Raw genomic sequence first — 16,915 nt, 5'->3', positions numbered from 1 at the left:
GGGAGATTGAGAATAATCTATGAAGGACGAGAATATATTTATAACACATTTAATCTACAAAGAATTCATATCCAAAATACTATATCTAAAGAACTCCCATAAATCAGTAAGACCTACAACCATATAAAAAAATGGGCAAAGACTTAGACACCTCACAAAAGAGAATCCAGCTAGCCAATAAATATATATAAAGATCTCAATATGAGATGCTCAATCATATGGTGTTTGTCTTTCTCTGACTCAATGTTTTTCTTTTAATCGTTAGTTTTTGCTTTATAAATTCTAATCTTATGTTGTTATGTATAAGTTCAGGATTGTGAGACCTTGGTTGGTTGTTTCTTTTACTATTTATATGCAGTCACTTTTACATTTCTATTATAGCTCTGTCTTTAAATTCTATTTTGGGCTCATTTTAAACCTATCTTCCTTTAATATTTTCCTGATGTATCTTCCTATCCCTTATTTTCAAACTTTCTATATGGTTTTAAGTTTTCTCTTGTAAGCAGTACAGAGAAGGAATTTATTTTTGTGATGTATTCTGAAGATCTGTCTTCCAGTATCTAAGCTTAATCTATTAAATTGATTATTTATATATTTGGACTTATTTTGATTTACCATAGTAATTGCATTTTCTATTTATCAACTTTTACTATTGTGTAACTCTCTTTTTTATGTTGGATTGAAAAAATTTACTGCCTTTTGATTCCTTTCTTGGTTTGAAAACTAGAGCATATATATATATATAGTCTTTTAATAGTAGCCTTCATTTTTAAAGTACATACATACGTATAAAATTTTCTGACAATGTCTGTAATTACTCAGTATTTCTATTTTCTTTTTTTTAAGTTTAATTTTTTTTAAGATTTTATTTATTTATTCTTGAGAGACAGAGAGAGAGAGAGAGGTAGAGACACAGGCAGAGGGAGGAGCAGGCTCCATGCAGGGAGCCCAACATGGGACTTGATCTCAGTACTCCAGGATCCCACCTTGGGCTGAAGGCAGGTGCTAAACCGCTGAGCAACCTGGGGTGCCCAGTATTTCTATTTTCTGAATACAATATGACCTTATTCATTGAACCACCAAACCCAACTCCAAACCCTGTAATTGTATAAATTTTCAGCTTCAACTTTTTCCAAAGAAAATGTTTTTTTGAAGAGTTCATTAATTTCCAGACCTATTTTGTAAGTTTCAGAACTCATTATTTTTGTTACATCTCATACCTTCTCTCTAGGTTTACTTACCTTCTGGCTAAAGTTCATTCTTTGAATAGTACTTTTAGGGAGGATATACGGGGAATAAATTAACTTAATCGACATATGATGGCATTTATCTTTATATTGCCCTCATTATAATAATTTACCTACTTATGAAGCCCTAGGTTGATAGTCAATCTCTCTCTCTCTCTCTCTCTCTCTCTTCTTTTTTTTTTGATAGTCAATGTCTCTCTTATGGCATCTACCATAGTATTGAAAAATTGGGGGGCGCCTGGGTGACTCAGGTGGTTAAGCCTCTGTCTTCCACTCAAGTCATGATCTCAGGGTCCTGGGATCAAGTCTCACATTGGGCTCCCTGCTCAGTGGGGAGCCTGCTTCTCCCTCTATCCTTCCCCCTCTGTTTGTGCTCTGTCTCTCACTTTCTCTTTCCCAAATAAAATCTTTTTCAAAAAGTTTGTTTTTAGTCTGTCATTCATTTACATTTAATCTGTCATTTGTAGTTGAAAATTTTAAACAATTTTCTCTGTACTTTTGACATTCTTAAATTTCACTAAGGTGTGCCCAGGTGTGTTTTTATTTATCCTACTAAGTGCTTATAGTCTATTTTAAAAGGAAGGACTCTTCTATTTCTTCAATTCAAAAGAAAGGTCAGCTTTTATCTGTTTAAATGCTACTTTTCCACTATTAACACATTTGCATACTTCTGGTTCTTTTCTTATAGGTATGTTGGAGACCATATATCTCCATGTGTGTTAACTGCTCTTTCATGTATTTTAATGTATTTATCTCCCTTTGCTGAATTTTGGGAAAATTCCTCAGGGCTATCTTCATATAGATTCTCTTTCCTGTTGTAGCCACTGTAGAGTTTATCCAAGTTGTAACATATTATTTTAATTATTTCAGTGGTTGTTCCAAGATGTTCTCATTGTAATTTTTAAAAAATATTTATTTATTTATTTGACACAGTGAGTGTGTGAGCACGAGTGGGGGAAGGGCAGAGGCAGACTGAGAGAGAACCTCAAGCCAACTGCCCGCTGAGCACGGAGCCTGAGGCAGGGCTCCATCCCAGAATCCTTGAGAGTATGACCTGAGCTGAAGTAAGAGACTTAAACAATTGAGCCACCCAAGCTCCCTCCTGTTCTTTTTAATAACATCATTTCTTTGTTTACCTTTGTGAGACAGTTCATTTCCTTCCAGAGTGAATTTAGGTTCTGATTCTATAAATTGCTGTCAAAGAATTTGATTACTTTATGGAATCTAGAATTTAGTTTAAATCAGTGAGAAGTTTATCTTTTGTTAATCCCCCTCTTCTCTCCTCTTTTCCTCTCTCCCTTGTATAGTTATTTTGAAGTTGTCTTTCTGAGCCTATCCCAGCCTATGTGGGTGAACAAGATTTTATATTGCAGTTTATAGGTCTTCTATTTCAGAGTATTGAGGCTATCACAGTTCCCCATAGAGCCTATGGATGATTTTATTTTGCTCCTGGGACTTCTTGGATTTTTCTCCTGACTTACTTCCTATTTCCTAGTTTCTGTGTCTTCCTCTTTCTTGTGAGGAAGCAGTATTTTAGTGAAGCATTACTTTTTTGGTAAAGAGTACAAGAGAGGTAAATTTTGGAGATTTTGCCTTTCTGAAAATGTCTTGATTCCACTCTTATTTTTAATTGATAATTTGACTAATTATAGAACCTTGTTGGAAACATTTTTTTTAAAGGTACTTAAAATTTGAAGGTACTACTCCATGGTGGACCAGCTATTTGTGTAATTGTTGAGAAATATGATTTTATTTTTATTCACAATCTTTTGCATGTGATTTGCTTTTTCTCTTGGAAAGATTTTAGGCTTTTTATATCCTGAATTTTATAGTGATATATCTGTGTATGTCATTGTGGCAGATATTCAGTGAGTAAATTCAGGATAGAAATTCATGTCCTTCAGTTCTGGGACATTTTCTTGTGCTATTTATTTAATAATTCTCTCTTTTAATTTTCATTTTCTAGAGCTCCAATTACTTGAATGTCAGATTTTAACTTTTTATGTTTTCTATCTTTTAATTCTGAATTTTATTCTATTTTGGGGAGTCATTTTTTACTATTTTATTTTCAAAACTGTTTATTGACTATTTCACAGCATTCTTTAAATTTTCAAGATCTCTTTCTTAGCCTCAGGATATCCTCTTTTCACAGTATTTCTGTTCTTCTTTCACAGATGCATTATCTTTTCTTATCTATTTGGGGCTGTTATAGTTGCTTTTGTTTTGCTTTGCTTTCTTCTGCTTGCTGCACCAACTTTCTTCAGTTACTTTCTTGTTTGTTTTTTTACAAAAAAAATCTAATTTTTCAGAGCTTTTTCTTGCATTTTTGGTTATCTTTGCCCCCCGGAGGTTTATATTGAAAAGTGAGGCAATTAATTAAACATTGATTGGATTGGTTATTAACTGATGGCCTTTATTGTGGAGTCCTACAGTTTTGTTGGCAGACTCCTGCATGTCAATCTCTGTTGAGTATTTTTCTTGAATACTTTCATTTCACCAGAGAGGAAAAAGGCAGTGATTTAATTTCACATGAGAATCTTTTACACCTGGGTGGCTCAGTGGTTGAACATCTGCCTTCAGCTCAAAGCCTGATCCCGGGGTTCTGGGATCGAATTCTGTTCTCCCTCTGCCTGTGTCTCGGCCTCTCTCTGTGTCTCTCATGAATACATAAATAAAATCTAAAAAAAAAAAAAAAAAAAGAATCTTTTGGATCTTTGCCTTTTGTCTTGAGAGCCAATTTGCATATTCTTGGTTTCTTGGGTTTGAGGAACATTGGCCATCTTGGTAATAGGATTAGTTAAAGTGAAGACCTATGCTTGATGGATACATTTCTTACTCTCAGTTGACTTACATGGTAAACGCAAAATTGTCAGGATAATGTTTCCCTTTTCTGTTATGGTCCAGTTTTCCCTCCAGCTTTCCTCATCTGTTAGGAAATCTAGTGAGTGAGTGTCTGTTGGTATGTGAATTAAGGTGAGAGAAATGGAAGAACTCCAGATCTGAGAAACCAGGTGCCCAAAGCCACTACTGCACTGTTGCCAACCCACTCAGCCCATTATATCATGAATAGCTATTTCCTTTTTGCTGATTAGCCTTAAGTTCACTGCAATAATTTTTGCTGCTGCCTTTCTTTCTTACTATTTATGAATTGTTTAGTTTCTCTGAGCAAGAGCAAGGCAGGTCAAACATGTCTCAGATTATTTGCCCTTAACAGATAAGATTTCTATCAGTTTTCCTTTATCATTACAGTGATCATGCAACTATCATGCACATTGAGATACTCTTGACTGAAAAAGTAAGAGCTAGGGACAACTGGTATAAATCAGGGCTTTTTTGGGACAAACTAAGTTGCATTGTCCCTCTATTCAACATTGATAAACCTTATATCTGAGAACAGTATTTGTATCCTCTAGCACTTAGAAGATATTCCAAAATGTTTATTGAACTCTGGGTCACTCTTGTAATTTATTTTGTGATAGTATCATCTGTCTCCTCCATCTGTCTGAGTCATTTTGAAATCTATTCTCATATCAATCCTAGCTGTGTTTTGTGTACCTTTATATTCATTCACGTGCTCTCCTCTGTGTTTTCAGCTTCCAACTGAAACCTTTCTATATATATCTATAAAGTTTTAGAATAGAGCTTTTTCCTTCTTCCTTGCATTTAATATTTTCCTCTTGGACAAATTGTGCTCTTCCTATTGCTGTAGTATTACTCTTAATTCCTAGTCTATCCTAGCACTCTAGGATTGCCTCACTGCCTTGAAGTATCCTAATGTCAACAGGAACAAGGCACATAAAACTAAATGAAATGAGTTGTTGGTTCTTTTCTGTTTCATAATTGTTTGTCATTTACTCCATCAGGCATTCTAGGATATACAACGGAGACCTGTGTATCCCCTTACCTCCCACTGCCCCAACAAACATTAAGAAAATGTGAATGTCAACATTAATATAACTTTAGGAACTCTGAGATACTATATATAGCAGTATTAAGGAATATGATTATTTAAAACAAGAAAATCTAGGTTTTTGGTTTTGTTGGGAGAAGTTAGAAAAATTTGCGGGTGGATGCAACTTGATCTACTCTTATAAGTTCTTAAGTGTAATTTATTGATATTAACATGGTCCATTGTCATTGGTCTCATAGAAATTAGAGTTACCCTTTAAAATTTAAAAAAAATTTTTTTAGGATCAAATTAGTTTAGGTAGCATTTAATCTCTATCAAATAGCACGTGTGCATGTACACACACACAAAAGTCTTATACTTTTTTATTCTTTTAAAATATCAAATAATGAAATGTATTACACATATGAAAGAGTATACAAAAAAGTATGTATAACATATATATATATATAGCAGATTTGTTCTTAAAAGAAATATAATTAACAAGGATTACATTTCCCCTTTTTCTTCTTTTTTAAAAAATGATTTTATTGATTTGAGAGAGAGATGAGAGAGTGAGCACAAGAAGGGGGAGGGGCGGAAGGAGAAGGAGAAGCAGACTCCCCACTGAGCACCGAGCCTTAAGTGGAGCCTTAAGTAGGGCTCAATCCCAGGACCCAGGATCATGACCTGAACTGAAGGCAGACGCACCTCTCTCTTTTTGTTCTTCTAAGGACTTGAATTATTTGTGTCACCTGTTCTCTTGCCCTCAGGATACAGGAATTCTTATAAAGAATTTGATGTGACTGAGGAGAGGGAGAGATACCCTAAAATATTTAGGTAAGGCCAATATAGTTCATATAGTTTAATGCTCTTCACAGTTGAATTTGGTATCCACTGAAAGAACTAAGAGAAAATGACTATATCTTTAATAACAACTTAATAAAAATAGGATATTTAAAGTCTTAATCTTCTAGGAAGTTTGAGTTGAGAGGAAACTGGCACAAATACCTGCCCTAAAAAGATCTTTCTCATCTCCCATTACAGTGTCTGAAATCCCATTTTTGGAATTGCTCTGTTGAATCATGAAATCTTTTAGATATTAAGAATCTCTTTTTATGGGCAACCCGGGTGGCTCAGAGGTTTAGTGTCGCCTTCAGCCCAGGGTGTGATCCTGGAGACCTGGGATCGAGTCCCATGTCAGGCTCCCTGCATGGAGCCTGCTTCTCCCTCTGCCTGTGTCTCTGCCTCTCTCTGTGTCTCTTATGAATAAATAAATAAAATCTTTAAAAAAAAAGAATCTCCTTTTGAACTAGTAACTCCTTGAGGGCTCACATCTTACTTATTATTAGCAAAGTTTCTGGCACATAGTAGGTGTTCAAGAATGTGTCTGCCAAAAGAATATTAAATAGCATCCATGCAGAAGACATTGGGAGGGATAGTACTTGAAGTTCTTATTCAACTAACACTTGTTTGATAGCTTAAAGAGAGTAATCAACCTATGGCATTCTTGACCAAGAAGTGGGACCATTTTAAGCTAGATTACCAGGCTCTTGGTATCTTTATTTTTCCAATTCCAGTTGTACTTGATTATATTATTGGAAGTAGGGAGTCTGGACTTGAGAAATCAGCAAAAAGGAGAGAGCCATCTTTCAAAGTCTCTTACTTATCAAATTAATATAATTTAATTCTTTAATTATAACAGTTATCATCTCTGTAATATCATATAATCCTTAAGATATACCAAGCTATCTATGACTAAAAGTATGCTGTTTTTGTAAATATATATATTTATATAAATATATAATAAATATTACAAATATTATATATGTATATGTAAGTTTGTTGTAATTTTATTATGATATGGTGTTACCTATGATTCAGAGGTATGAATCCCTAGAGGGTGTAATTCCCACTTCTATATTATTTTTAGGAGAAGATTTCACTGTCTTGAAGTGATCTGCTTCATGATACAATGACCATGAATTATAATATTGAAAAGGAGGGGCGCCTGGGTGGCTCAGTGGTTAAGCACCTGCCTTGGCCCGGGGCGTGATCCTGGGATCCCAGGATGGAGTCCCATATCAGGCTCCCTGCATGGAGCCTGCTTCTCCCTCTGCCTGTGTCTCTCTTTCTGTGCCTCTCATGAATAAATAAGATCTTTAAAAAAAAAAAAAAGAGAAAGGCTTATAATCAAGATGGAAACTTTATGACTATCAGCATCATCACCACTTCTACCATCTACACTGTGGGTACAGTGGGGTTGACTACTTTCTACAATCTATCAACTGTTAGTTAAATATTGCATGATTCAGTGACGCTCAGAGATTAAGTGCCCTCAGCTAGTAAATAGTAGATTCAGGTGTGCAGATGAATCAATTATTTAAAGCATTAAATTAGGTGCCCTATCCCCACTAACTATCCTTCTCAAGTACAAAATATTTTCTTAAGCTATGATTCCACTTTCTCTCCTTTGTATTCTTTCTTTCTCTCTCTTTTAAAATCTTCTTTCCCTTTCTCTTTCACTCCCTTCTTCTGTGCTAACCTAATGTTCAAAATCCAAAAAGGGAAGAAAGTGGGTGGAGGTTGTGTGATATGGATGTAGGAATAAAATGGGGAAGAGAGAAATTTGTGACGGAATAATAGTTTATTTCCTTAAAAAAAAAAATACCCACCCTCTAATTCTGCCATATCATATATGCAGATTTGTAATGTTTTTAGGTGAACATATATGTGTAAGTAAAAATGAAGTTATAATGTGAATACTGTGGAGGAGAGGGATGCAAATCTTAATCTAAAAAACAAAAACCAAAACTCACATCAAAACACAAACCTAACGACTCTGTCCACATTCCCAACTATCATCTTCTTTTTTGCTATTAAAAAACAACAAAACCCCTTTCCTATCCTCTCTTTACTCTACGTGTGTGTGCGTGCGGGTTGCATGTAAAGGAAGACCAGAGAGAGGGGGGATGATGCTTGAAGCAAAATAAAATCCATTTTGTAAACATGCTTTTTGATAATGGCCTCTCTTTTGGTATTTACAGAAGATTTCTCCTTGTGTATTTTACACAGGCATAGGAATACAAGATACAGAAGTATATCTAATGTGCACTACGGCTCATTTGCCTTTTCCAGAAGGCACTGTGTAGACCAATAGACACAGAGATAAGAAAGCTCCCCAAGGACAGTGAGGATTTCTCAGTGTGCTTTTTATTAAAGGATGCAGAAAATCTTGTGCCTGGCTACGGGTTGACATTTTCAAAAGCATACTCTCAAGACAATAAAAAATGTTTATGGTAAACATTAATTTTTTTTCCAATTATAAATACCGTACGTACTTCTAAGAAAAGAAACGTAATGAAAACTGGAGACAACAATCGCAGTTCCATTTTTAATAATTTGATGTATCTCTGCCCCGGTCAGGTGTTCTTAGTTTTCACCATACATACATATACATTACATATATGTGTGAATGTATATGTTTAACATACATAAAAAGTGAGATTAATAGGTTGGCTTCCAGAAACCCTCTACAAGAGAGAAGGGGCGCCATGCTGGCCTTCGGGAGGAACCCAATCATATCACTAATGGACTTCTTTGGCCAGCCCAGTTGTGGGACGTTGCGGAAGGATTCCTTTGGTGCGGATGAAATCCTCTCTTGTTGTAACGACAGTTTTCAGATCAATGAGTAAATATGTACACGTCTGGAGTTCAGCAGGTCTTCCTGAGGGACTTGGGACAGCCTCCTTCGTTGAGGTGGGCTCCAATGGCTGCTAAAACCTGGGAGTCAAAAGCAACAAGGGGGGGGGGGCGCCATTCGCAAAGCCGGAAATGATTAAAATCTCAGGGTTGAGACCATCCCCAGCCAGTGAGGGCTTGCCAAGACCACAGTTCCTGCTTCTGGTGTCTACTCTGAAGAGCACTGAGTAGAGGTCTGTCTACCATAATGGTGGCAGTAGGCGCGCTGCAGCTGCTGAAGAGCGCAGGGGAAGGGTGAGTCAGTGGCGTGGCGGGCATCGGGCGGGCGCGCCAACTTGAGAGGTCAGCGGCGAGTCCAGCTCAGGGGCCTAGTCTCGCCGGGCTGAGGCGCGGACCCTGCCGGCCTCCGTCCTCTTCCGCCCGCCTCAGGTACAGCCCGCGGATCCCTCCGCCGCAGCGTGCGCTCCCGGTAGCGCCGCGGTCGGCTTTTCGGCAATACCCGGATGGAAGCGTAATGGCCGCCATCAGGGACTCGCAGGCAATGGGCACCACGACAGGTACTCCCTATGTGCGCGGCTGCCCGGAGCTGTTAGGTTGCCGGGACTTCTAAACGGCCAGTGAGGGGGCAAGATGCGAGTTTGCGGGGGCGACCGGGTCCCCTGAACCGACTCCGGGACCCGCCTCTGGTGATAGGAAGCGCCTGCTAAATAGTCCCGGCTATTCAGTGCTTCCGCCTAACTTGCCGCAAAGTTTTTCTCGAGAAGTCGGCGCTTTTCCTCGGCGGTCCTGCAGGCTGCTAGAGCGAACCTTCCGCTTCTTACGTGGGTTTGCACCACGCTCGGCCTCTTTGAACTCGACATTCTCCCACAGCCTAGGGGCTGGCGCGGGCGCGCGGCGACAGTGTGCCTCCGCGCGCCCGAGGGGAGCCGAGCCCCGGAGGAAGGGGCGGATCGGGCGCGGTGTTTGGGACGGAGCGGGGCGCGCGGCGCTCGAAGCACCCGCTCGGCGCGTTCCGGGGCCGGTGGAGACAGCATGGGTACTGCTGCGACCGCACCCCTCGAGCTGTAGATTCGCATTCCCACGGCAGCCCGACTCGACGGCGTCCCCACTGTGGGTCCAGTCTCTCTGGTCATTGGAGGTCTTTTCTTGCAGATACGCTCAGCTCTCGGGCGCGCGCCCCCTCCTCCAGAGTTGGCCAGAGGCGCCCTTCTTGCAGACCCCAACCACACCCAGTGGCAGATGGATTTTTCTTTGTAACTTGGCTTTCGCACTTGTAGGGTCCATTTTGAGTCTCTTCCTAACATGGTGTTCTCATTGTCAAATAGACAGTCTCTTCCTCGGTGGATCTGGTCATGGAAAAGATAATAGGGTGACTGTAAGGTAAAATGTTGTAACTCTTGGAGTAGGCCAACAGAACGGATAGGGTAGCTTTAAGGTGCAGAATCTGAAAGTTGAGGTTCAGTTTTCTTTTTAGGTGTAAATTGGGGGGCGTTTAGTGTTTGTGAGCTGTTTTAGCCAGAAACATTCATTGAGCATGTTTGGATATCAAAAGTCTAAAAAAGCACCGGGAAAATTAGTCAGTATTTAAGGAATTCATAAGAATGCCGAACTTTGTGTGGTTGTGACAATGGTGAAACAAGACACCAAACTGTACATCAGGGTAGGAATTTTCAGTAACTTGAGTGACTGTGTGTTAGGCCTAGTTTACTGTGGCTTTTTTTTTTTTTTTAATGCAGCAAGGGATCTGATCTGAGTGTAACTAAAAGTTAGTATTCTCAGGTTGAACAGATAGAAGCCATTTAAATTGGTTCAGTGAAATACCCTGACATTTCTCAAAGTTTTAACTGCAAATCCGTGGAAATGGATTATCTTTTAGCAAAGCTATATTTGATATAATGAAAGACGATTGCATTGTGTTAACATTTTCAGGGCCTCAGCGTTTCATGAAGGTGTTAAGCATAGTAGACCACGTTGATTTTTGTTAAAGTTCTCAAATAAGATGAGCCCCCGTATTAGAAAATTGTTACAAAAGGAGAGGTAGGGATAAAATGCAGGTATCTGACTTGTTTTGCACATCCAAATTTTTCCTTATTAGAAAGTAAGGATAAGTAACTATTCAAGAGGTTATATTTGGATTTATGGAAGAGTAAAAGGAAAACAATACAATGAATACCTACTATGTGCATTGATAATGTATGAGCTTTTAAGTGGTTGAGGGTTTTTTTTTTTTTTTTAATATTGTTATCACACTTCAAATCCTGTCCTGTTCTTTCATAATTTCATGATAGTATGTGTGGTCCCAAGTTTTTGTATCTTGAAGCATTCCAGAGGATATATTTTAGCGTAAATATACAATTTGACTTTAGAATATACTTTAGACATCTCCTTTAAGGTACTTTTATTGTTTACTTTTCTGTTTGGAATTGTTCTTATTGAAGCATTGTTTGCTTTAGATCATTTAATCCAATTTTTGAGGGGGAGGGGGATGATAAAACACTTAAATCTTGCTCAGTTTTCTTCAGGGACTTTACCAAAAGTTTTGTGGTAAAGCACTATAAGCAGAAGAATTGTGATGAAGTTGAAATTTTTATTGATTATCTGATCCCAGGTGTGTAGACTATGAATGTTTCAGTTCTGTATGGGGTATTGGCTTCACATGGTGAGCAATTTTCATGGGTGTTAGAAAGTACGAGTATAAGAGGTAGTATTGTGGTAGTAGGATGTCTGGGTTGGAATCGGAACTAGGTTGTTCTAGGTTTGTGATTTTGGCAAGATCCATTTTTCTGGTCTTGTAATAAAAAAAGTGAATTGGATTGAGTCTAAAAGCTTTGAGTTTTGGGATTTTTATAAATTTATGACATGGAGTACAATGATGGGTTATTTGCTTACGTGAAGAGAGGTTTTCTTTTTCCTGTTAAATTTATACACATAAGTTGAATATGAAGCATATTTAAATCAAGTATAAAAAAACATTTTACTAACAGGTTTTGTAGTCAGTTTTAAAATTTTGGTCTTCATTTCCAGATATCGTCTCTTCTTTTGATCGCTGTTCCTGATTGTGGCTTTGTCTAAGCATTAAATCACGTGCCTTTTGTTCCTTGAAGAAGGAGGTATGGTAAAGATTGAAGTATTATAGCATGTAGTCTATTAAGCAGTAAATTAATATGTTTTGATATGGGACAAAATAAAGTAGAATAGTTATACATACATAAGTTTGCATAAGTTATAGTGTTATTTGTGGCCTAAATAAAATATTTACAGGTTTTCTTTTAATGTGAGCAAAAAAGGTCGTTTTGGTTTTATAATTTATTATTTAACATTTAGCGATTTATTTTTTTTCTTTTTCTTCTTTTTTTAATAATAAATTTATTTTTTATTGGTGTTCAATTTGCCAACATACAGAATAACACCCAGTGCTCATCCCGTCAAGTGAACATTTAGCGATTTAAAGATAATTTTAACTATATTCTTCTAAACATAAAGACAGCAGTAAGGACTTCTGGGTAATGAACCATGGAGTTACATATGGTGGGGAGGTGTTTTGAAGTTGTATATAAATGACCAGAAGAGTGTTTGTGTTTTGCTCTAGGAAGTGCAAAGTAATGCAGCTAAAGAAAAACATACATATTTATATCATGATTAATGGCATCTACATTATGAGTCAGAAAAGGTACTTAAGAATCATTGTGGCATTATGATTGGTTTCCTGAAGACAATCATCTGAATATCTTAGTGTGAACAAAAAGAGGGAAAAAAAAATCTGCCATCAAATCCATGGTATTATAAGGAAAGCTTTGCAAATCCAGTGGAAAATATTATACCCTTGTACAAAAACATGGTTTATCTACCCTTGAAACACAAGTATCTCTTACTATTTGTTTTGGATAGGTACTGGGATACCACAGTATTATATAATTTCTCTCACCAAATACAATGAGTATTCTCATAAATATAACCCTAAATTAGAAATAAGATTATATATAGTACTACTAAAATAGTTTAAGGAGACTATGCCGACTTAAATTATTACTTTAGTAATCATAAATGGTTATGATTTTGCCATGAGTTTTACTGGTAGATGGCCTTCTTTTTAGGGCCATTTTATACAAAGGCAGGAATGTTTTTATTTTATTAGAAGTTAATGTCTGACAACTACAATGAGTAGAGAGCAACAAGGCTTAGATACTGGGTAATTATTTATGTTCATTTATATGTGTAATTTCTCCCTTTATAACATTTGTTTGCCCTCTTACTGAATTAGGTTCACATGGGTACTGTGTTGTTTCTGAATAAAGTAAATGCTGAATACTAAGAATGCTCTTTACTGTGTTTGATCCAAATTCTCAGAAAAAGTAGTATGATGAAGAATGAAAATTTCAAATGTAATGAAGTAGACAAGAGGCCGCTATATGATGACTGACTAAAATGATTTGGATTATTCCATCTTGAAAAATTGTGAGCAAAGTCTGACTAAATTTTAAAATCATGATTGGTATGACTGCATGAAACAGGTATCAGACTATCAGAATGAAGTTGCAGGACTTGAAGCTTAGGATAATTAAGTAGATCTCATGTGGGTTTTATTTCAAGAAATGGTAATAGCTGAAAAATAGAGGCTTCATGGAAAGTCAGATAATTTCAATATGTGGTAGAATCATCACCAATTCCTAATTAAAATTGCGTTGTTAAAAGAGCTGATAGAAAAAAATATATATGTATTTGTTGACTTTGAACAATGCAGGGGTTAGGGACACTGACCCCCCACACAATTGAAAATCTGCATCTATTCTTTTGACTCTCCTAAAACTTAACTACCATAAACCTGTTGAGTGGAAGCCTCACTGATAGCATGAATAGTTGATTAACTTATTTTGTATGTTATATGTGTTAGATACTGTATTCTTAAAACTAATGATAATAAAGTAATCTAGAAGGAGAAAATGTTATTAAAATCATAAAGAGGAAAAAATACATTTACAGTACTGTATCCAAAAAATCAGTGTATAAGATGACCTTCATGTTTTTGTTTTTAAAGATTTTATTTATTTATTCATGAGAGAAACGGAGTGGGGGGGGGGGTGGGCAGAGAAACAGGCAGAGGGAGAAGCAGGCTCCATGCAGGGAGCCCGATGCGGGACTCAGTCCTGGGACTCCGGGATCATGCCCTGAGCCAAAGGCAAACGCCTGACTGCTAGCCACCCAGGCGTCCCGACCTGCATGTTTCAAAGCTGGGTTGTTCAAGGGTCAGCTGTATGTTAATTTTGTCAACTCAATGTCTCTTCGTTTGGGGAGCCATCTCTCCCCTATTGTGAATGGTTAGTAGGCCAATCATATAGTCTTATAACCCAAGCCTAGTTATCCCTATTGCAACAGTGATTGCCTGTTAATCAAGCAGAGCCCATTAGAATCCTTTTTTGAAATTGATGTATGAATGCTAGGGATGGATGCTCCCTTTTCTCAAAAGTTATTAATCCGGTAGGGTGTTAGTGACATTCTTTCCCACATGTATGAGAACCTCATCTAAGAAGGAGAAAGTGAAGCCATATAGAAATGGGAGATTGGTGGAGATAGCATTTCAGTTTCAGTTACAGGGACCATGGTAAGAGGTATCTATTGTTTTCTTTTGATTCTATATGCTACCGTGATGTCCTTCCCAGGCCCATGGGCCAAAAGTTTGTATATAAATTAATTTGAATTAGATTGCAGCAGAAAATGTTCTGGTGGATATTTGGCCCTTATGAATTTAAGATCTGTAACTCCAAGTTGATAAAAACAGTCTGAAATTAATGTTTGATTACTTGCATAATATTTGTTTTGAGCTATAGACAGTAGGAATGATGGTATAGGTTAATCTTTCATTGAATGTTATTGTTTACTTAACCTCCTTTCTTCAATAACCAGTTAGCTGATCCTCAACTCAAGAGAATGAAACTTAATTTACCAAAAAAGGGCAACAGGCTACATTTGACCCACAGGCTGTTGGCTATAGACTACCTCATCATAGACTTAATGAGGCATTTCATTCCACAGCTTCTCATCTTCCCATTATCCTCCTCTCTAATAACTATAGTTTAATTATCTTTATTATTTTCTAAGTTCACCTCTTCCACTTGCTAACTAGATCCCACCCCTTCTCACCTAGTGAAAGGCATTGCTGCTGTTATCTCTTTGTTTTTTTCTCCCTCATCATCAATTTTTCCATTTTTGTGTGCAATCACACTAATTTCCCCCAGTTTAAGAAAGCAAACAAAACAAGAAAATAACTCTAATTCCTTTCTTGGTCTTTTGTAGTAAAATTCCTTAAAGAAGTTGTCTGTACTACATCTCTACTTCTCTTCCCATTTCCACCTAAATCCATGCTAGTCAGCCCTTCTACTGTATAACCCCACTGAAACTGTTCTAATCAGTGTCACTGGTGGTATTGACATTAAGTCCATGGTCAGTTCTCAGTCCTCATCTTGCTTGGCACAGTTGATCAGTCCCTGATCCTGGGAACATTTTCTTTGCTTTCAGGACACCACTCTCCTAACTTACCTCACTAGACATTCCTTTCATTCTTACTAGCTTGTTTTTTCTCTTCTTTTTACTCTAAATATTGTAGTATCTCAAGGCTTAGGCCTTGGACATTTCTCTTTGTGTACTTACCCCTTGGTGATTTCAGTTCTGTGTATGTAAATACATATACACACACCATACACCAATGACTTCCAGAATTTTACCTTTCACCTAGATCACTGTATTCTATATTCATCTACACATTCACATGTCAACTAGATATCTCAAATTCTATATGGCGAAAACTGAACTCATGATGTACTTTCTATACTTACTGTTACCACAGACTCTTTCTATATTAATAAATAGCAAATCATTTCTTCAGTTGCTAAGGTTAGAACTTTTAGAATTAATCCTTGACATACTCTTTCTCGTCACAGACCAAACCTCGTCTGCCAGCACATCCTTTGGCTCTGTTGTCACAACATAGTCATGGTCTAACCATGCTTCATTGTCTCCACCATTGTTTCACGTCTCCATCATCTCACACCTGGCAGTCATAGTGTAATTATCTCTAGACTCTTAACTCCTTCCCAGGTAGTCTGTTCTTAACATTGCAGCCAAAGTGATCTCTAAAAAATATGTTTATGTTACGTCTCTACCCCAAATGCTGCAGTTGCTTCCCATCTCCTTTATAGTAAAACCAAAGTCCTTTCGGTGTCCCTCAGGCCTTGTTTCAGTTCCATTACTTCTTTGACCTCATCTCCTACTACTTTCCCTATGGGGTTTGCTGTTGCAGTCATATTGACCTTCTTCTTGCTATTCTCTGAACATGTTAGGCACACTCCACACTCAGCGTGTTAGCACTTAACTATTTGTTTTCTTGGAATGCTTTCTGCCTCCACTTAAGATCTTGGCTCAAATAAGACTTTCAAATGAGGTCTACCTGACTTCACATTTAAAATTGCAACTCTCCTAGTTCTGCCTATTTTTCTCTGCTTTATTTTTCTCCGCAGCACTTGTGACATTGGAGTATATTAAATAATTGACTTACTTTGTTATCTAAATAGCTGCCAGAGTGTTATGTCCATGAAGGGAGGGAATTTTGTCTGTTTTATTCATTGCTGTATTCTCAATGCTTAGAACAAAGACTAGCACAGATTTGGTGCTACCTTCATGCCCAGCACTATGCCAGATGCTGGTGATATAGCAAAAGACAAGACAGATGTGTTCCTTATGTTTATGCAGCTTTTATTCCAGTGGTAGAGACAGAAAATAAATTGGCAAATACATAAAATATGGCTAAAGTGTTAGAGAAAAGACATACAAGGGGTTTAGGTAAAGAATACTTTTTTTCTGTTTGAGAAGTGATGCTTTATATGTTTGGGAAGGCTTTTCTGAGGTGATATTTGAGCTGAGACCTAGAAGATGAGAAAGATCTAGCTATTTGAAGAATAGGAGAAAGAACAGTTCAAGCAGGGAACAGCAGGAGCAAAGGCCTGAGATAAGAAAGGTGTATTTGAGGAACTGAGAAACCATCTATGGTACCTTGCTGGAGTATATTTACAGATGAGAATGGTATGAG

At 37.4% G+C, this 16,915-nt stretch overlaps 1 protein-coding gene and 1 long non-coding RNA gene across 16 annotated transcripts in view; one reads left to right on the top strand and one right to left on the bottom strand.

The window, feature by feature from the left end:
• Positions 1 to 8,330: 8,330 nt before the first annotated feature.
• On the bottom strand, positions 8,331 to 9,796 carry LOC144301344 (uncharacterized). The gene is made up of 2 exons (XR_013368161.1): positions 9,079 to 9,796; positions 8,331 to 8,916 (listed from the first exon to the last, which is right to left on the bottom strand). It is a non-coding gene; the product is annotated as an uncharacterized LOC144301344 (long non-coding RNA).
• The window catches only part of ZNF518A (zinc finger protein 518A), a 109,251-nt gene continuing 101,577 nt past the window's right edge, over positions 9,242 to 16,915 (top strand). For 3 of the 15 annotated variants that reach the window (XR_013368160.1, XR_013368159.1, XR_013368157.1), the window contains exons 1-2: positions 9,242 to 9,392; positions 11,860 to 11,945. The gene's annotated coding sequence lies outside the window, so the exon portion shown is untranslated. The other 12 variants (XM_077878185.1, XM_077878176.1, XM_077878186.1 and 9 more) reach the window with 9 other exon arrangements.

This window comes from Canis aureus, chromosome 29 (genome assembly GCF_053574225.1).
Source record: "Canis aureus isolate CA01 chromosome 29, VMU_Caureus_v.1.0, whole genome shotgun sequence".
Lineage (NCBI taxonomy): Eukaryota > Metazoa > Chordata > Mammalia > Carnivora > Canidae > Canis > Canis aureus.
Note: the sequence above shows the minus strand (reverse complement) of the source record. Positions and strands in the feature narration are given on the sequence as shown.